Raw genomic sequence first — 19,431 nt, forward strand, 5'->3', positions numbered from 1 at the left:
TGGAGCTGCTGGGAACCTCATTCACAGCGCTGCCCTGAGACCCGAAACAGGGCCAGCGTCTGCCCTAGATAAGGAATGGGTGGCCTACTTGGGGCCTGCCCTGGAGGTCCCCTGCGAAGGGGTTGGTTGGCTCCTAAAAGTAGGCTAAGGCCTGATTATAATCCACACCAAACCCTGGATACACTCACCGGCCCTCCAGAGTGTGACCACGGCTAACACTTATCGAACGCCTTTGCTCTTCTTTCCTGGCAGTAATTCATTGTGCCCTCACGCCAGCCCGATACGGAGGGGATTAAAATGTCCTGTCTTCTCATTTTACAGAAAGGAAACAGGCACTGAGCCCTGAAGATAAATGGCCAAGGTCAACAGCAAGCGTGGTTCTGAGGGACCCCAGGCATCACTAAGATAAAGCCGAAGGTGGAGACTGGGTGGGTGGGTGGGGGGGGGGTGTCTCCAGTGCTTCATGTTTCTGTAGGAACTCTGAGGTTCTGCCTGGATATCTGCCTTGTTTTGTGACAGGCACCTCACGGTGGAGGCAACTCCTCTCCCGGGATTCCGTTCCCGGTCTGTAAAGGAGAATGCTACCTGCGGGCCGTCGGGCAAACAAGAACGGAAACAGCTACTTAGATTTAGGTGATACCATGCCTCAGTTTCCCTATCTGTTAAGTGGAAGAAAAATCCGTGCCTCACCAGGTATGGTGGCTTGTGCCCCTAGTTCCGGCACTCTGGAGGCTGAGGCAGGAGGATTGCTTGAAGCGAGGAATTTGAGACCAGCGTGAACGGCATACTGAGAGGGTATTGGTGCCTGCCTCCTGAGGTCACAGTACACATCTGTGGGATGTAGCTTACAAAGAACTCAGCACGTAGTTTGTGCTCCACAGGTCTCAGCGTTGGTGCCAAAAACCCCACCACCATGCCCAAACTCCACGGAACAAGACATTCATGGACCCTTCACATCTTTCCGTCTTAGTAACCTGAGCATAAGTGCCAAACTGTTAAATGTAGGTCATAATGCTGATCTCACAGTTTTGAAGATTGGGTAGCGTATGCACTTTGTTATGTGTGTTAGTGTGCTGTGTGTGTGTGTGTGTGTGTGTGTATGTGTGTGTGTGTGACTAACATTGGGCCATGCACACTTGTACACCCTTTACCATTTGGCAGCACGCCAACCTTTTTATTATCTTTAACACACTGCTCATAATGTCTGTTCCAAGAGTAAACAAAATAATGCAGATGGTACACTTAACACAGTGCCTACCCTCAAATAGGCACTCAATAAATAATACTGTTTTTTCTCCCCAACCCTAGGGTCTCAACAAAGGGACTACAACGACCAGCATGCTCTGCGCCCCCAGTCGGGGCCCCTTTGCCGGGTTTAGGCGCGCAGCATGCCGGGAGTTGAAGTCCTCTAGGAGCAGGCCCCGCCTCATCCCAGCTTGGGGAAAGAGGTTGGAGAGCCGCCCTGCCGGCCTTTGAATTTTGCCGCGAAAAGCGCGCGTGGCGGCCCCCGGCCCCGCCTCGCGGAGGACGCGGCGCCGCGTCACCGTGGTAACCGCCTCTCGGCTGCTGCTGATTGGGCGGTGACGCGGGGGGCGGGCCGGGGGCGAGACGCCGCGGCTGCAGCGGGCGCTCGCGCCTGTCAGTCGTGCCGGAGCGGAGCAGCGGGCAGCACTGCCGGGCCGGCAGCTCGGCGAAGAGGCTGCGCGCGCCGGCCAGGCCGGGCCGAGACCGGGGCCCGAGGCTAGGCGAGGGTGCCGGGCGGTACGAGGCGACAGCCCCGGGAGCCCCGCGAGTTGTCCCGGGCCACAGGCGCGGGGAGAGACCGGTGCATCGCCTCTGCTGCAGCGCTCGAGCCCCACGCCGGGTGCACGGCTCTCCATCCTCGAGTCTGCCCTGCGCCCAGCTGGATTTGCTGGTCCTCAGCACCAAGGCCCGCGAGGCTGCATCCCAGCCTCTGTCGCTCGCTGCGGCTGCCACTGCCGCTGCTCGCCGGCTTCCCCTCCCCCAACACCCGGGGCTCGGAGCAGCAGCAGCAGCAGCAGGAGGAGGAGGAGGAGGAGGAGGGGCCGGTGCGTTCTCGGCGCTGCTCTCTGCAACCTGCGGGGGCCGGTGCACGCCGGGCGAGGAACCCGGGCCGCTGCAGGTGCGTGCAATCCTCCGAGGAGCCGGACTCTTCACCCCCCGGGCAAACCCGGGAGCTGCAAGCAGAGGGCGGGCGGGCAAGCGAGAGGAAGCAACAAAGACAGGCTGCAGCTGGGGCTGGCGAGAGGGGCCGCGGCCGCCGGCCTCCCAGAGCGGACGGAGAGGGCGCCCTGGGAGAGGCGCGGGCAGAGCTGCCGCGGTGAGCCCGGCCCTGAAGGGAGGCGCAGCGCCTCCCGCCGGACGCATGGAGCACAGTCTCCGGCGAGGATGCACCGCCTGAGCGCGCGAGCGGCCGGGGTCCCGGGCGGACGTGACCGGTGCTGAGCAGAGGAAACCCCTTCCCCGACTTCGGACGGCGCTTTCGGGCGTAGGGATCGCCCTCACCGACAGCTCCCCTTCCCAGCCGAAGAAAAGCATTGGCCCCCAAGCGGGGGCGGGGGGGCCTTCCTCGGGCAATCTTTATCACCCCTGCATGGCCGCCGCGACCCGCAGATTGGAGCGTCGTGGCCTCTGAGACTTGGTGCCCTTCGCCTGCCTGGCTGACACAGTGAGTTCCGGGGGCACGGGGTTTTTGGATTGGAGCTGGGAGCAGCCTCTGGCAACCGGGCAATCTGGACCGGCCCTGAAGGGGGCCCTAGGTCGTGGAGCGCCCAGCAGCAGCAGGGCTTCTTGTCCGCCCCTGTCCTGCCCACATAACTTATATGGACAGGCTGGAGTGGAGGGGTGGGGACCCCTGGTGGGTATTCTGCTGGGCTTCGGCAGATGCCAGAGAGGGAAGGTCACCCCACCCATGGAGCTAACAAAGGTAGCTAGCTGCCCTGCCCCCTAGAAATTCCCGGGGAACTCTTGCAGTTTGTAGGGATTGATTGGGGGAACATCCAGGGTGAGCCAGCATGGAGGGTCTCCAGAGCAACCTTGGAGACCTAGAAGGGCCAGAGGTGTGGAGCCCCCAAACTTCTGTCTGAGGATCGTGTCCTCTGAGGCAAGACATTTGCATCTCTATTGTTACAAATAACTCACCAAGACCGGCATGTCCCAGCGGGCTGCCTGTGACATCACTGCCTGACCTCTGATGTCAGAGGGTTGTGGCCACAGCGCAGCTGGCCTTGAACCCAGAGCCAGAATGGCCAGAGCCGGATGTCCTCGGGTAGTAATGGAAGGTGAAGGCCATCGACTTCCATCCTTTTCCACTGCAATCTTATGACCTAAATCCCCAGTCACCACTCGAGGTGGGGGAGGGAGCCAGTGCCAGCTGTCCCCGCCACCGCCGCCGAGGCCTCCTGCCCCTAAGGACAGGTGTTCCGGACTCTACCCTGCGTCTCCCGGGAGCCCCCAGCTCCCTGAAGAGCAGCCTCCCACTTGTAAGCAGGGTGCTCTAAAGGAGGACCCCGTGACCCCCACCCTGTACCCAGCCAGCAGCCCAAGTTCCTGGGGTCCCCAGAGAAAAGCGGGCTGCTTCTCTTGAAAATGGGAATGTGCTGCTCCCAGCCAGAGAGAGAGAGGAGCTGCGACCTTCCTGGGTCGGTGTGTCTGCATGTCTGTGTGTGTGTGTGTGTGTCTGTCCAGGGGGACCCCCCACCCGCAGCTGTTCAACCCCAAGGTGAGGGGCCTTGGCCCAGCTGGAACTCCTGCCTAAGCCACTCTCTTTCCGGTGTTTAAGATGATTTTGACAAGCGGGGTGATGGATGCTTATTAAGCAAACGCAGGGCCAGTCGGAGCCAAGGTCTGAATGTGTCCATCTCTGCCAGGGCCGGGGGGTGGGATGGGTGGGTGGGGGCGGCGAGAACCCCCTCTCCCCACCACAGGCTCACAGCAGCCCTGTACAGGGCAGAGCCCAGAGAACTCCCGGGCCACGTCTATGCCCCATCCCAGCAATGACTGCCAGGATTAGATACGGGTGAAAACATCTACAGCCGAATTCCTGGGGACAGGAACGGTGGGGAGACCTGGCGTCATGGCTCCCACAGTGAGGGGACAGGTGAGAGGGAGGAGGGACGAGCCGCGGGCATTTTGAGACGCCGGCCCCCGGTTTCTCGGTACAGACAGCATTTCCCATCCTCCTCCTCCCCCCCCCCGGGATTTTCTTGTAACAGGTCAATAAACACCAGGAGGGCAGCTTTGGGGGTCTGCTGTGGCAGTGGTATTTCCAGCTGAAACAGTTTCCTTAAACACAAAGCTTCCGCGGACAGCAGATTGGGGGGGGGGTGCGGGGGGAGGGGGAGGCTGCGGGTACAGGGCTGTTTGCACGGCCTCTCGACACTTCCCAGTTTAGAAACAAACTTGGAGTGCGCGCCAGAGATACACACACAGGCGGTTGGAGGCCCTCTGTGGAGTATTTACACTCCCTCAGCCAAGGCGGAGGGAAAGGCTGTCAGAGTTGGGCAACTCCTTCTGTTCCCTTCCGTCGGCGGCTCCCCGGGCTTGGCAGCGAGCGCCAGACGACAGGCAGGGGGAGTGCCAGTTTACCCGGCGTCGTCCTGAGTGCCAGGCATTTTGCAGCATCTCAGCACTGCTGCTCGGGGTGGCTTGTGCCACCGTGACCCATTTTGCGGATGGGAAACCCGAGGCTCGAGCCAAGGAAGGGATGGTCTTTTTGTAGGTGCTCAGCTCAGGCAGCTGCAGTGGGTGGACCTCAGTGGCCCTGGCTTTTACAATCTGCAGCAGGACCTTCCCAGCCTCACACACACACACACACAGACAGGCACAAGGGGAGGCACCCCTGCCCTGGGACGGGTTCCTGGGTGAGACGAGACCAGTCCAGCACAGTGGCAACTTTTGCCAGGCCTTGTGATCTCAGCCTGTGGCCCGCACCGGCTGGGTCCCTTTCTGTAGCCCTGGGAGGACAAGGAGGAGGAATGTGTAGCCTGAAACCCACCTGCCAGGGATAGTCAAGAAGCCAGCTCCCGTGTGTCGTCCGCTCGGGCCCCCTGGGTTTGCTTAGAGGAGCCTGTGGTGGCCCTGGGTCACCCAGGGACCTCAGCCACCCAGAGCTGGCAGGCTCAGCTAGTGGCAGGCTCAAGACTGGGTGCCTTTGCTCAAGACTGGGTGGAGCTCCCGGCCCAGCAGCAGGTGGGGGCCATAGTGAAGAAGATGGGACATGAGCCCCCAAAGGGACAGACAGAAGAGCAGTCCCGGCTGTCCCAGAGGAGTGGTTCAGAGCTGTCTGAAGGTTGGCTGGGTCAGGGTGGCCCGGATGTGCCTTGTATCCTGGAGTCTCAGGTGGGGCAGCCTCCACTTAAGGTTCCCTCCTCGCTGTGCCCAGTGGTTTCACGCGTCTCCAGTGACCTGGGCTTTGGAGCCTGGCAGCTGGTCTGGACTAGGTCTAGGCCCTGCCTCATTGCTTGATGTCTGTGATAAGAAACCTGAAGCTCCCCCAGAGAGGCTTACGGCAGAGAACCAGCCTCTGGGACGGTTGGGTCCGGGACTGAGTGCTTGTGTGACCCCGCTGCATGGCTTTGACTCGCTGAGGCTTGGTTTCCTCATCTGTGGAGAGCTCCAAGCGGCACCCACTTCCCAGGGGCGTGGTGGGGATTCCACCAGGGCTGCTCCAGGCCACGGCCTACAGTAAAGCATTGGATAAATGTAGTGTATCCCTGCTTATGAGCGTAATCTCCAGCTCTCCCAGGGTCTTGGAGCCCAAAGCAGAAGACCCAGTGCCGGGCTTGGGGGGTCCCCTACCCTTCCAGCACCTCAGCAAGGGGGCCCCCACGTGGTGATGAGCCCGCAGGGTGTGCTCAGCACACGTGGCTCCCATCTGAGTGCCAGGGGCCTCTGGGGCCTGGCCAGGGTGTCCTCCCCCAACCTCCCCCCTCCCGCCTGCCCACTGTGCCTTGCCAACCCTCCCCAGCCAGAGGAAGCAGGCAAGCAGCTCGTATTCATGAACCGTAATTCAATCAGGCAGCGATTCCTTGGGGCTGGGCGGGGGTGAGAACGAGGAGGCGCGCACAAAAGGGCCGCTTTATTACCTCCCGCGGGCCGGGAATTGCTGCTCTCCCCCAGCACCGGCCGGAGCCGCCTTCATTGTGTTAACCCATTTGCGTGTCAAGAGCTATTGTGCGCTTCCTCGCCGCCTGTGCGCTGCGGCCCGGCCGAGGGAGGAGGGCTGCGCTGCCGGCCGGTCACCTCCGCGGGCGCCGCCCGCCGCCCTGATTGGTTGCTAAGCGATTTGCATCCAAGGTAATCACTTTTATCTCAGAAGGATGTCGACTATAATTATAAGCTACTGACATCTTTTGAAACCTGCTTAATGACTATTTTAGTCTGCCCGGGCTGGGGGTGGGGAGAGGGATTCTGCGAAGGGGTGGAGGCTGTGGGGGGGGGCGCCGGGCGGGGTAGGGGGGGGTATGTGCGTGCATTCTTTCCACCTGGACCACTGATTGCTTAGTTGAGAAACAGCTGAGGGCCTACTGCGAGCCTCAAACAAAAGGCGAGCCGAGCCGGTGGCTGGTGGGACGCTCCTCCCGGTCCCTAGTGGAGTTGGTGCCATTTCAGAGATGGGGAAATAGAGGCCCCTGAGGAGCCCGATGACCCATGGATATCTCAGTCCCTCTCAGGTCCCCTAATCTCTTTCACTGAGGGACACCCGAGAGGATGCGTTCATGCCCATGGTCACAGAGCCAGGGAGTGGCGGGTGATGGAGGGTGGTGGATTCCTGTAGTCAGGGTTGGGGGTGGGGACATGGGCAGTGAGGAGGGGTAATTGGACTTGCGAAGACACACAGTCTCGGTCTTGATGAGGGACTCCTGGTGTGCCCACTATTGCTCGGGCCTCGGGGAGAAGAGGCCTTCGGATATTTTGGATAGGTGCAAGGCTGGAGGGATCCCCAGGAGGGAAAGGCTGCAGCTGCTCAGGGAGGGCTTCCTGACAGAGGGGGCTGAGAACCTGCCCAGCCCAGGATGCGTGGGGGTGTCGCTGACTGAGGGAGTACCCTTGGCATGGCCCGAAAAGTACAGCTTACCAGAGGGGAGTGTGAGTCATGGAGAGAGAAACTCATAAGGGTTTTGGGGGTGGGGAATCAACTCAACATCCAAGCTAAGGGTCCCATGTGGTCCAAGGGAGGAGGGACTTCATCATGGCCTGGGAACTGGGGAGCTCAGCAGGGGCCTTGGGTCCTTAGGCCTGTCTGGGGTGGCCCTAAGTCTCTCTCCTCATTGGGTATGTGTGTTCCCATCCAGATCAGTTTCCTGGTGGTTTATTGGCAATGGCAGTTCTCCTATGGACTGTGGGTGGGAAAATGTTGTGTGTCCAGGACACTCCCTCAGGTCCTGGCCAGTCACCTCAGCTCTCCAGATCAAGCCATTGCCCCAGTTCTAGCAGCTGTTTGGGGTCCCCCCAGGAGCTCTTGTTACTGTATAGAGGCCCGGGGGACAATGGCCTGGGAGGTCAGGAGGTGAGGCCAGAGGCGTTGGCTGTGAACAGGCTCTAAGACGTGTAGACACAGAACTTAATGACCCAGGGTCTGTGGGGAGAGGGGCCTCCCTGGGAGGAAAGAGTCCCGCCATCAGCTGTCTGCTTCAGGATTCACTTCTGGCTCCGGCCGGCCGCCTGGCAGAGCCAAGGCCTAGCTTGGCACTGATCTGGAGGCAGAGGTAGCAGCTTCTCCAGGCCCATACACCCTCGCCATCTGTGTGACCACAGGCTCCTCATCTGTCTGTCAGGTGGGCCCAGAGTCCACCTGAGAGGAAGGCTGTGAGGTCTGGCTGAAATGTGAGCTGGTGGGTGGGGAACGGGAATGCCCATTGCTGCCCAGCCAGAGGGCTTCTCCGCTCCTGGCACTGGAGACAAAAAAAGGTGGTGAGCGCTGAGGGCGAGGCTGGACTGGGCTGACCGCCACGATAGAGGGATTCACTGTGTGCGGTGGGTGCCAGCGAGCCAGGGGGTGAGATGGTCCCCCGTCCCTGCAGACCTCAGCTCTCTCAAGGCATGTGGGGACTCGGGTAGAAACTTAGAGCAGGGTAGGCTCCCTGGAGGGGGAGGTCCTATTGCTTTCTGGTCCGCGCGCCCTCCCCCCCCTTTTTTTTGGTTTTTCGAGACAGAGTTTCTCTGTAGCTTTGGAGCCTGTCCTGGATCTCGCTCTGTAGACCAGGCTGGCCTCGAACTCACAGAGATCCGCCTGCCTCTGCCTCCCGAGTGCTGGGATTAAAGGCGTGCACCACCACTGCCCGGCACGGTCCTGGTCCTTCCCCTTTCAACTCCTCTGTCGTAAGAATCACTGTTGACAACTGCTGTGTGCTAGACCCAGCTTCCTGCCATGGCCTTTGGAATCCTCATTTAAGGCTGACAACTGCTGTGTGCTAGACCCAGCTTCCTGCCATGGCCTTTGGAATCCTCTTTTAAGGCCCCTCTTGTCCCGCCAAGGGCGCTTTTATCCCTGTTGTTTAAGTGGAGAAGTGAGAGGCTCAGTGCAGTGAAGGGGAAGTCTCCAGCCAGGGCCACATGGCAGGTGAGCAGGGTCCTCCTCTGTAGAGGGCAGGACCGGGCAGGCTGTCCTAGGAAGATGCCTGAGCAGGAGCCCAGGGGCCTACTTTAGACCAGCCATCTCCACATTCTGCTCAACCTTGAGCAGGTTGCTCCCCAAGCTCAACCCAGACGCCAGCGCATCCCTTAAAATGTCAAGGATGGCCAGTCCTGTGGCAGGCCGGGCTCCCCTTCTGCCAGGGCGCCCTTGGCAGACATTGCCAATCAATCGCTGCCCCCTCTTCCCCTGCCTCGTTCTTCTCCTGACCTTGGGCTCCTTCCAGCGCTCTGGGCAGCCAGCGCCAATCAGTCACCAGGGCCTATGAGCTAAAATACGGCCAGGCCGTAATGAGCTCAGGGGCCCCTCTGCCGTCCGTGGTTCAGAGGGCCAGGGGATCACACCTGGAGATGGCGAGGGGCCTTCTTTGAGTCTAGGGGTTGTTCCAGAACGGTTGAAGTGTGGGGGTCAGTTACTGCGCGCCATACAAGTTCCAAAGCACCTGTAGCCTGGAATTTCTCCACAGTTAGTGCTTACTGAGTTCTTCCCGGCACCCTCTGGTGCATCACCCCACAGGGCACCCGCACGCCTCTCTATACCTCTAGGAAGAGCTCGGCCCATTTCAAAGATGAGGAGACTGACGTTCAGCACTGTTAAGCAGTATCTCGTGACACACTTCAAACCTGGGACCCAAAGGCCACAGCCCGGGAGTGTCAGGCAGATGTGACAGCCTCCTGAACAAGCTGCCATGTGTTCTGAAGCCTGAAGGGCTGAGAGGCAGTGTGTCAGGGACAGCGTGACAGGTGGGTGGGACTGTTTAGGTGAAAGGGCCCTCAGGATGTGACTGGGAGGGGCCTGGAAGGAGCCACATGCTGGCCTTGACATTTGGTGGAGGCAGCTTTGAGCAGAGAGGAGCCATGAGGTACCATCTCAGTATCTAGTACCTCTACCAATGAGGGTGCTGGGCTTGATACTACCTACTTCCAGGCTACTAGAAGCTGTAGACCAGAGTGCCTAGTACACATCCAGGTAGGTTGAATGAATGCATGCGTGCTTACAGGGCAGAAGTGCCCTCCCCCACCCCTGAGCACCCAGGGGATCCAGCTGCTAGGTGGAGCGTGCCCAGAGTCCCCCTCTCCAGTAAAAGCTGGAACACCCAGGCCTGGCAGGGGAGTGGCTGGGGAGGGAGGAGGCTAAGCAGGTACCGGGGCAGGGGCCCTCTCCGCCCTCCACAGCCCTGCCTGTCTCGGAGGCCTCTCTCTCCCCGACCTTCCGAGGCACAGTGTGCACCTGAGCAGCCTCGCCTGGAGGACAGTGTGGGCCCGGCACTGGGGAGGGCGGGAAGGGGGGGATGAAAGATGAAGGTTCGTGACCATTTTTTAACTCAATAAAGGGAGAGAGACAAGCTGCAGGCCGGAGATATAATTAGTCCGCGGCAGTGGCGCTTCCTTGATTTAGCTTCTGAGAGAACAAGACAAGGGTGTGATACCCAATTAGCAGTGACATCCAGTCGGAGCCTCAGTAGTTGAGATAGCGAAGCTGTTTTTATGACTTTTCTCTCCCAGCGTGGAGCGGGCAGGGAAAGGTCCAGCAGGGCCTTATTTCTTTCATCATGGGACAATTATTAGTGATCTCAGGATGTCCCAACGCCAAATGAGGCATTCGTTAACCCAAACAACGGAGCATCGCAGGGCAGCAGCTGGAGCCGCCGTGGTCATCAACCCGCTCTAGGAGCCCAGGGGTAGCGGGAGGGAGCCCGTGGGAAGAGGCTGACCCATGCCAAGCCCAGGGGTAGCGGGAGGGAGCCCGTGGGAAGAGGCTGACCCATGCCAAGCCCCCTAGTTTGGCAGAGCCGGCTTGGATCCTTGAGAGCGTCTTGGCACGTGCCTTGGTTTCCCTACCTGCTTCCCCTAAGTGGAGGCTGGACTCATTCCTCTGGGGACCAGAGTGAGTCGGTTCTGGCCTTTGGCAGCTCTTCCTGGCACCATTTCCCATCCCTTCTGCCAACTGGGCTGCAGGCTCTGGCTCCTTGGCCCTGCACCTGCAAATTGGACTGCGGTTAAGGAACCCCCATCGTGGCAGGCGGCGGCGGCGGCACCTACCCTCCCGCCCCGTCGAGGGCCTTAGACCCGGTTTCTGGAAGGGCCTGACTGTGATTATTAGCCTCACTGTCCACCCCACCTGCAGTCCGGGTACCCAGCCCTAGCCAAGGCCCCACCCAGCCCTCTGGCTGTCCTGGTAAACGCCATGGGCTACCTAGAGAAAGAGCTGATGTGTCCCCTGTCACTCCCTGTCCACCCAGCCATCCATCAGGTCCCAGTCCGCGGTCCCTGGGCTGCTGCCCATCCTGAGGAATCTTGCCTCGTCCCCACCCCACCCCCCACCGGTCCTGTCAGTGTGGAGCCCTCCACTCATGGTTCAGACGACTGACAAAATCCAGCCATGCAAAGTGGGAGTTTAATTGCAGACAGTTTTTACGGATCATGGGCCCATCTGTGCCACCATATGCAAAAGGGAAAAAAAAAATTCCCTCTTTTTTCTTTTTCTTTTCTTTTTTTTTAACTCTCTCCCCCCACTGCCATCCCAAACTAACTGAAAAATATTGTGAGAGGTTTTTGGCTAAAGCCAGTGCAGAAATTGGGGTTCATCTTGGGAACACTCTGCAGGGAGAACCTGGCAAGGCCAGCAGGGCTCAGCCAGCTGCTCCCAGCCCCACTGGATTCTCTCACATCTCTGGGCCTCCGCATGTGCCATGGATGCCCTTCTCATATACCTGGCCGGGTTGGGGGGGGGGGGTTTCCCATGACCTCTGGCCAGACTTAGCATGTAGCCATGTATGAGAGAGTGTCGGGTTTCTAGGAAGTGGAACCCTGGTCGTGGGGCTGACGCGGCATCACTGATTGCCACGTCCCCGATGCCCCTTGCCCTGATGCCCTGCCTGGCTGTGCATTTGAGTCCTTGCCAAGACAGAAGGGCAATCCGGGGAGGGGGGGTGTCATCCCCAGATATGGCTTCCCCTCAAGGGCTCGAGAGTCTGTTCTCGGCAGCTTCTGAGAGGATTTGCCCCTGACGCCGCCTGTCCAGGACTGTTTCCCAGACTGACCGTAGTCTGTCTCTCCTTGTCTGTGCCTCAGTTTCTTCTGCTGTAGATGGGAGATAAGGATGGCAGAGCTCTACACTGTAGTCTGTCTCTCCTTGTCTGTGCCTCAGTTTCTTCTGCTGTAGATGGGAGATAAGGATGGCAGATCTCTCTTGATCGCGAGACTCTGGGCCCTGTCAAGGAGGCCCTTCCGAGGCTCTTAGCGCCGTCCCCTGATGCCTTCCCAGGCTCCTAATCGGGCATTTGATGGCTCTGGGAATTCATGAGTGAGTACCTGAGCACGTGATTGCAGGAACAAGCAGGCTCACACATGAGGGAGTGAGCACGTGAGTGAGCGAACACACGCGTGGGTCTGAGCTCCACTGAGTACGCGAGCAATCCAGTGAGTGCCTGAGTGAGTGTACGTGAGCAAGGCACCGAGACCGTGAGTGAGCGAGCGGCCTAGAGTGTGAGTGAGCCGGCTAGCGAGTCAGTCTGGGATTTGCAGCCTTTTCTCCAGGGAGGAAGCAGTCGAGGGTCTTGGTTTGTCAGGAATTCGGGCTTTCCCCATGCCCCCTTTCCCTAGAGTGTAGAAATCACTTTTAAGTTCATCTCAGGTAAGGGAAGCAGACCAAGAGATTGAGGGTTCTCCCGGGTCATGCATGTGGAGACAGGCCCGAGATGTCTGAATCCTTCCCCCTCTTGACAGGTAAGAGGACCAAGCCCAGAGCTCGGAGGAGATTTGGCCAAAGTCGTAAGAAAACTGCGACCAGCCATTGTAGGGTCCTTCCTAGTCCATGAGGAACCGAGGGCCTCCCGCCAAAGCCAGACCCGTGTCCCCTCCCTGCTCACCCCACCCCCGCCCCGGGACCCCCGGTGTTTCCTGTTCAGCATTACAAACTGGCAAGACCGTGGGTGCCAGCAGCTAGGCCCACACTGGGGTTCGATCCTGTGCCCAAAGCCTGGCCCTTTGACACAGCCCTCCTGCAGCAGGTAGCCGGGAAGTCAGGCACCAGGCAGCCTCTCCCCCCACCCCGTGGTGATCACCAGCTCCCGATGTAATCATTAAAACTATTAGAAGGAAACGTTCGCTTGAAGCAAATGTCAGGCGCCGAGTTGTGCTTTGTAAACGCTCACAATTAATGCCAATCAGGCCCAGAAAAAAGCCGGCCCGGAATCCTGTCTGCCTCATCTCGTTTGTCAGCTGGTGCCGCTCCGTGTCGCACATTTTCATACAATTGCTATAAACATAAAAGGGAAACTCCACAGCGTTCCCAGGCACCCGGATGGTGCGTCGTCTTAATTACTTGGTGCTCCGCTGTTCACTTGGCTGCCCCAGCTCAGGCGGGTAGGAGGGGGACAGGGAGATGTTGTGTGGAAGGGTCAAGGGTCCAGGGGTCAACAGGGACGATGAGTCGTCGGGTGAGAGGCCCGGATCTCCGGCCCCACCCTCTGCAGGCTGCAGGTTTTCCAGGGCTCTGGTCCTCAGAGTCTAAGGAGTGAAATAAGAAAATAAAAACCTGCTAAAGACTGTCTCCAAGGTCTGTGGTGGAATGGCCGCCTACAAAGCCCAGTGTAGCTCCTGGAGTGGCGCACGCCTTTAATCCCAGCACTCGGGAGGCAGAGGCAGGCGGAGCTCAGTGAGTTCGAGGCCAGCCTGGGCTACAGAGTGAGTTCCAGGACAGCCAGGGCTACACAGAGAAATCCTGTCTCAAAAAACAAACAAACAAAAAAAAGATGTCAGGCTTGCTGGGCCTGGAGACATCATGAGTCTCTTTTCTCAGGTTACTGCAGACCCTCTGAGGGTGAGGCATTTGAGCCCTGGTTGGTGGGCTCCAGACTCTGACCATGGTGCCATCTTGTTAGCGCCCTTCCAGAGCAGCGGTGGAGTTGGGAGGAGATGAGGTAGCTCCCAGTCCCTGTATACAGTAGGCGCTTAATACCCCGAGGCTGCTGTCACACCACCACCTAGACAGGACCTCAGAGCCTGGCTCAGAGTCGGCGCCATCAGCTTGGGACTTTGCTGGATAGGACGGGGGTTTCCTCGGTTTACTCATCAACTTCCCGAGTAAAACTGAAGAGATGCACGTGGATGCTCACGCTCGTGAGGCGCCTGCCTGCCTTCTATCCCTCCAGTGGGACAGTGCCCCAAGCTTGTGACAAGCCAGGTGGCTGGACATGTCACTGTCCTAGGCCCCTCTCTACAGAGGGGAAGCCAAGCGAGGTTCAGTCCCCCCCTCCCCCCCGGGGTTATGTGACTAGGAGGTGCAGAAGCTGGACCTCGAACCCGAGACTCCTTCCTGTCCTCTGTCCCCTCCCCATTGCACCTGGATGGGGAGCCTCACCACCATGCACCTTCACTGCACCCCCTCCCAGGACCCTTCTGAGCCTCAGGCGCTCTCTGTGCGCAGGGTCTTCTGGGGCCAGGCCGGCTCCACAGGGACACACTGGCCTTTGTGTCTGCTCAGCCGGCTGGGCGGCCAGCAGAGCGGGGAGAGGGTGGTGTGGCCCAGCCCGGCCAGGAGCAAATGCTCAGAGGGAAATAGAGGACCCTTTGTTGTGGCTCTCCGTGGGGGAGGGGTGCTGCCAGCTGCCACCCCATGTGATGAAGAGGCCAAGCCCTCCTCAGAGGTTTGCCCACCACCCCCAGGACCAGCCGGAAGTCTGTCTGTCATTTCCCACCACCGCCACCGCCACCGCCACCGCCACCGCCACCGCCTCCGCCTCCACCTCCACCTCCTCCACCACCTCCTCCACCACCACCTCCACCACCACCTCCACCACCACCACCACCTCCACCTCCTCCACCACCTCCTCCACCACCACCTCCACCACCACCTCCTCCACCACCACCACCACCACCACCTCCACCACCACCACCACCTCCACCACCTCCACCTCCTCCACCACCTCCTCCACCACCACCTCCACCACCACCACCACCTCCACCATCACCACCACCTCCACCACCTCCACCACCACCACCACCACCTCCACCTCCACCACCACCACCACCACCACCTAATCCAGAGCCTCCACCGCCAATCACCTCATTTGCTGTGGGCCTACTGTGTGCCACCCTGGGGCCAGGCCCTTATGAACGCCGATGAGATAGTCAAACATTACAGCTTGGTAGATACAGTGGTTTTTATGTACAGTTTGACACAGAGAATGAGAGCCAAAGATGGCCCAGCCTCAGGCACTGGTCCCTGCCCAAGGAGTGGGCAGACGCAAACAGCGCCAATGCTGTGAGTCCAAAGATGGGGTCAAGTGCAGGATACCCACAGGGCAAAGGGCCCCGGCCTTAGCTTGGACCCTGTGAGTCCAAAGATGGGGTCAAGTGCAGGATACCCACAGGGCAAAGGGCCCCAGCCTTAGCTTGGACTCTGAGGCCCTCTGATGCTTGTCATATCCAGCCATGGTCTTTGAATCCCAAGGCAAGGTGCTCCCACTTGACCTCAGAAACGTGAGCTGTCAGGTCGGTTCGGTCCTGATGACCAAGAGACAGAGTGAAAAAGTTCATTTTCTGGGTTTTGTTTTGGAGGAGTCTCGCTGTAGCCTCGGGTGGCCTCGAACTCGCTCCGTAGGTAGCCAAGGTTGTGCCGGACCTCCTGGAGTCCTCCTACCTCAACCTCCAAATGCTAGAATAACAGGCATGCACTGCCACAGCAGCCGCATTTCTTTCTTTCTTTTTTTAATTGCATGCAGTCAGCAGCACAAAGAAGCTGTGCGCAGGCAAACGCGCACGCTCTAGCAATGCCACGTTGTCTGGGCGGGGAGCATGTCAGAGGTCCCGGGTCAGCCCTCCAGCCCGCAGAACCCACCCCGAGCCCCCCGCACCTGCCCCCCAGAAAACACCCCCCACTGCGTCGGCTCTACCAGAGGCAGGAGGCAGGGCCCAAGCCCCGTGAGGGCACCACCCAAACAGCTATAATCAGCAGCCTCGCCAAGACTTCAAACTCACCCAATTATCCTGCGAAGGAAAAAAAAAACACAAAATGAAAACAAATTAACATGTTTGCATAGAAGCCGCAGCAGCAGCAGCAACACACACACAGAAGCGCGAGCACACACGCGCGTGCCAGCATGTGCCCTGGCAAGGCTGAGATGTGCCGCCGCCGCCGCCCCTCTTCCTGGCACCTACCTGGACCGAGACAGGGGCTGGCCCAGTGACCACATCATCCCCACACTGGCTGGGCATGCACTTAGGCTAGCAGCTCTTGGTTTATTTTATCTTTAAAGTGCTGGGTATTGAGCCCAAGACCACATTAGGCAAATGCTCGACTACTAAGCCATACCTACAACCCTTTACATTTTTTTTTCTTTTTCTTTTTCTTTTTTTTTTGGTTTTTCGAGACAGGGTTTCTCTGTGTAGCTTTGCGCCTTTCCTGGAACTCACTTGGTAGTCCAGGCTAGCTTCGAACTCGCAGAGATCCGCCTGCCTCTGCCTCCCGAGTGCTGGGATTAAAGGTGTGCGTTTGTTTGTTTGTTTGTCTTCCTTAATCAATGAGTAGTATTTATTGTGTACCAAATTTCTTCTCCCTGGTCTGTAAGGTAGGTAGGTCTGTTATGAACCCCTTTCTAGAGATGGGGCGACCAGAGCACGGAGCGCTGAGTGGTCCTGCCCAAGCCTGCCACAGCTGGCAAACGGGCGAGCTCCAGGCTGAGTGGGAATCCCAGTGCCTTTAGCACGTCGCTCTCTGGGCTGCAGGTGAGGACCCTGGGCCTCCAGCCTGTGTCCTTCCTTATACATTGCCCACACAGCCTCCCTCTGGCCCATGCTTTCCCGATGCTTAGAAGGACTTCAGACCTTTTGTCTAGCTGTAACTGTACCCAGGCTGTAGCCCTGGCTCTCAGAAGGTTGAGGCAGGAGATTTACAATTTCAGTTTCAAGACTAGCATGTGACTGTGCCTCGGTCTCTCCTCCTTGAACACCGGGGTAGTAGCAATCCCCACTCCAGTGAGGTTAGGAGGATGGGATGGGAGGCTGAGGGCTGAAGTTTCCCTCCTGGACCCTCTCCCTGGGTTACTTCGTCATCTGCTGTGGTTTGCTGAGCTCTCCTGGCTCACTCAGTGGTACCCACCCACCCCTGCTGGGCCCCCCTGACCCTGGAGTATTCAGATGTCCAGTCGGGGCCCTCCTTCCCAGGAAGCTGTCAGTCCTGCATAGCGCTCTCCCGGCTCCCCCAAAATCACAGGACCCAAGGTTCAGGTTGCTGGCATGCGTGCGCCTTGTCTTCTGTGGGTCTTGCAATCTGGTGCATGTGGGTGCTTTGAAAAGGTTTGGTGAATGCGCCCTGAGGAGCCCCCTCCTCCCTCTGGGAGTTGAGGACTGAGTCCCTGGCCTCCCCCAATGCTTCAGGGCCACCACGGACAGATCCCTGACCCTGCCAAGAGCGAGTGACATGGGAGTGCTCTCCCCAGCCCGTGTCACCCAGCTTAGCCTTCACGCAGCCACGGACGTGGGTATGGTTTCTGATGTCACAGTTCAGAAGGGGAAACTGAGGCAGCAAGGGACTCCGTGACTAAGGACAGCCCTGCTGGTGAGTGGAGTTGGCCGAGCTGGGTTGGGAGTCAGTTTGGGGTCCGCACTTTAGCTGAAGAGCTGGGGTTTTTTTGCTTCCTGGAGCCGAACCTGCTGGGACAGACGGGAATGGTGCTTGGTGGAAATAGAAATTGGGTCAGTAGGACACCATGGTGGCGCCGGTGGTTGGAGGGCAAGTTCACTGGCCTTAGGTGGCCCCATGGGCTTCAGCCTCTTGACCCACATCAGGGCAGCTAAGCAGGGCCGAGACAGTGGCCAGAGAAAGTAGCCCAATGCCCACCCCAGGAGGGGCCAGTACCTACCTACAGACCCAAGCTCCCCCTTAGCACAGCCTTCCGGTGGCTCCAGAGTCCAGTAGGCATGGGTTCACGTTCAGGCCCACCAGGTGACCTTGGACGAATCCCTTTCCTTCCCCAGCCTCTGTAGCTTGCCCTTCTGGGCATGGGAGGCCCGAGGGATGGGTCCCCCTGCCTAGCTGCCACTAGAGGAAGCAAGGGGACCCCCCTCCTTCAGGAGCTCCCCAACTCTTCTGGAACTCAGGTTGGGACACTACTTGGTTTTCAGCCCCGAGGACAGGGAGCCCAGATGGAAGCCCTCCTCCTCCTCTGCCTGCCCCACCTGCCTTGATTGGGGGGCGGGGGGGCGGGGCGTGTTCAGCCCTCTGTGGCCCACTGTGCTGGCGTTTGTCAGGTTGAGATGATGAACTCTGTGGTCAGGTGGGGTGGGGGAGACCCCAAAAGCCAGGTAAGCCGGCTCAGCCCAGCCACTTAGGAAAGAACCCTCCGAGAATTGGGGCACAAAAGCCCAGCCATTCCTGTGGACTTGAAGAACCTGTGTGCCTGACTCGAGGCCCCCCACTGCTGGGCGCCCCTGCAGAAGCCACACAGCCTCTCTGGATCTAGCTCCACAGAGCACTTTGGGTGGCGGTCTCAGTGAGGTGACATTCTGTATCAGGTAACTGAAAACAGAGGTCTGGAAGCCCACCTTCCCACCCACCCCCGCTTTCAGGGGAGAGGCCTGTCCCAAGGGTCCATGGAGAGCTGCAGATGGCGACAGGTAGCCTACTCCTCAAGTTCCGAGGGAGGATAGAGGGGCGGGGCTGTAAACTACCCCTTCCCTGTTACAAAGGCAACATTCTGCTTTGGATATTTGGAAGTGTCAAGTCTGATGGATGCTGGCAGCAGTCACCTCTCAAGGCCCCGAGTTAAACGCTTGGTGCCACTTGAGGGAGGGTCTGCCCGGGGATAGAGTGTTTGAGACCTGTCCAGTATGGCCGACCTGGGCAGGCAGGCTCAGTGGAGGGTGTGTGGGGCCGTGACAACGTCCAGGGCCTGGTCCTAGGAAGAGCCGACTTTGCTCAGCCTGTCCTGAGCTCACTGGGCCGCATGCTGAGCCCAGGCTCTGGGGGAGCAGCTTGTCGTCTGGCATGTGCAGGCGCCGGGTGGCCCTTGTTCTGCATACATCTGATCCCGTCTCTCCCACATCAGATCATTTGTAACTGTCACCCGGCAGTCGGCCCATGGCTGATTCAATCTTGGCTTTGTGCTTGTCACGGCCATTTTCCCATGCAGACTGATTTTGAAAGGGGGCCCATCCTCGGTTCCACACGGCATGTGCGGGGAGGGGTATGTGTATGTGTGGACATGCACACATCCCCGCAATGCATGCATGTACACACACACACACACACACACACACACACACACACACGTGCACGCCTTATCCTGCCTCTCACCACTCAATAGAATGTGAAATAACGTAGGCAGCCAAGGGGTCCCTGGCTCACCCCTTCACCCTGTCATTCTCTCCTCCGACCTCAAATACCTACTGTGTGCTACAGCGTGCGCACAGTGGAGTCTGCACTCTGGCAGCACAGAGCCCTAGCCATGAAGCGAGGGATTGATCTGAGAGTGTGCCACGGTGGCGAGGGGGTTGTGGCCCTGTGGCCCGGTGGCTAAGGAGGGGCTTCATGGAGAAGAAGATGTTGGAGCTGAGGCAGGAAAAAGAGAGAGCACTGGCCAGGGACTGCCACTTGCAGAACATGGTGATAGGGACAGGCTGGGGACAGGTGGACATGGAGTGCTGTCCACAGGTGGCTGCCGAGTCCGTCTCCTCCAGACTTCAAAGGCTTAGTGCAGAAAGGACCATGGCATGCCTTGTCAGTGTCTCAAGGTCTCGCTGTGAACCTGTTGGATCAAGCAGGGTACATTG

At 59.0% G+C, this 19,431-nt stretch overlaps 1 protein-coding gene across 2 annotated transcripts in view; it reads left to right on the top strand.

The window, feature by feature from the left end:
* The first annotated feature begins 2,194 nt into the window (after positions 1–2,194).
* Fam222a (family with sequence similarity 222 member A) overlaps positions 2,195–19,431 on the top strand; it is a 48,179-nt gene continuing 30,942 nt past the window's right edge. The window contains exon 1 of one of the 2 annotated variants that reach the window (XM_006993939.4): positions 2,195–2,689. The gene's annotated coding sequence lies outside the window, so the exon portion shown is untranslated. Of the gene's footprint in view, positions 2,690–6,109; positions 6,319–19,431 lie in introns of those variants that run through there. The other variant, XM_042267872.2, reaches the window with a different exon arrangement.

Source organism: Peromyscus maniculatus, chromosome 23 (genome assembly GCF_049852395.1).
Source record: "Peromyscus maniculatus bairdii isolate BWxNUB_F1_BW_parent chromosome 23, HU_Pman_BW_mat_3.1, whole genome shotgun sequence".
Taxonomy (NCBI): domain Eukaryota; kingdom Metazoa; phylum Chordata; class Mammalia; order Rodentia; family Cricetidae; genus Peromyscus; species Peromyscus maniculatus.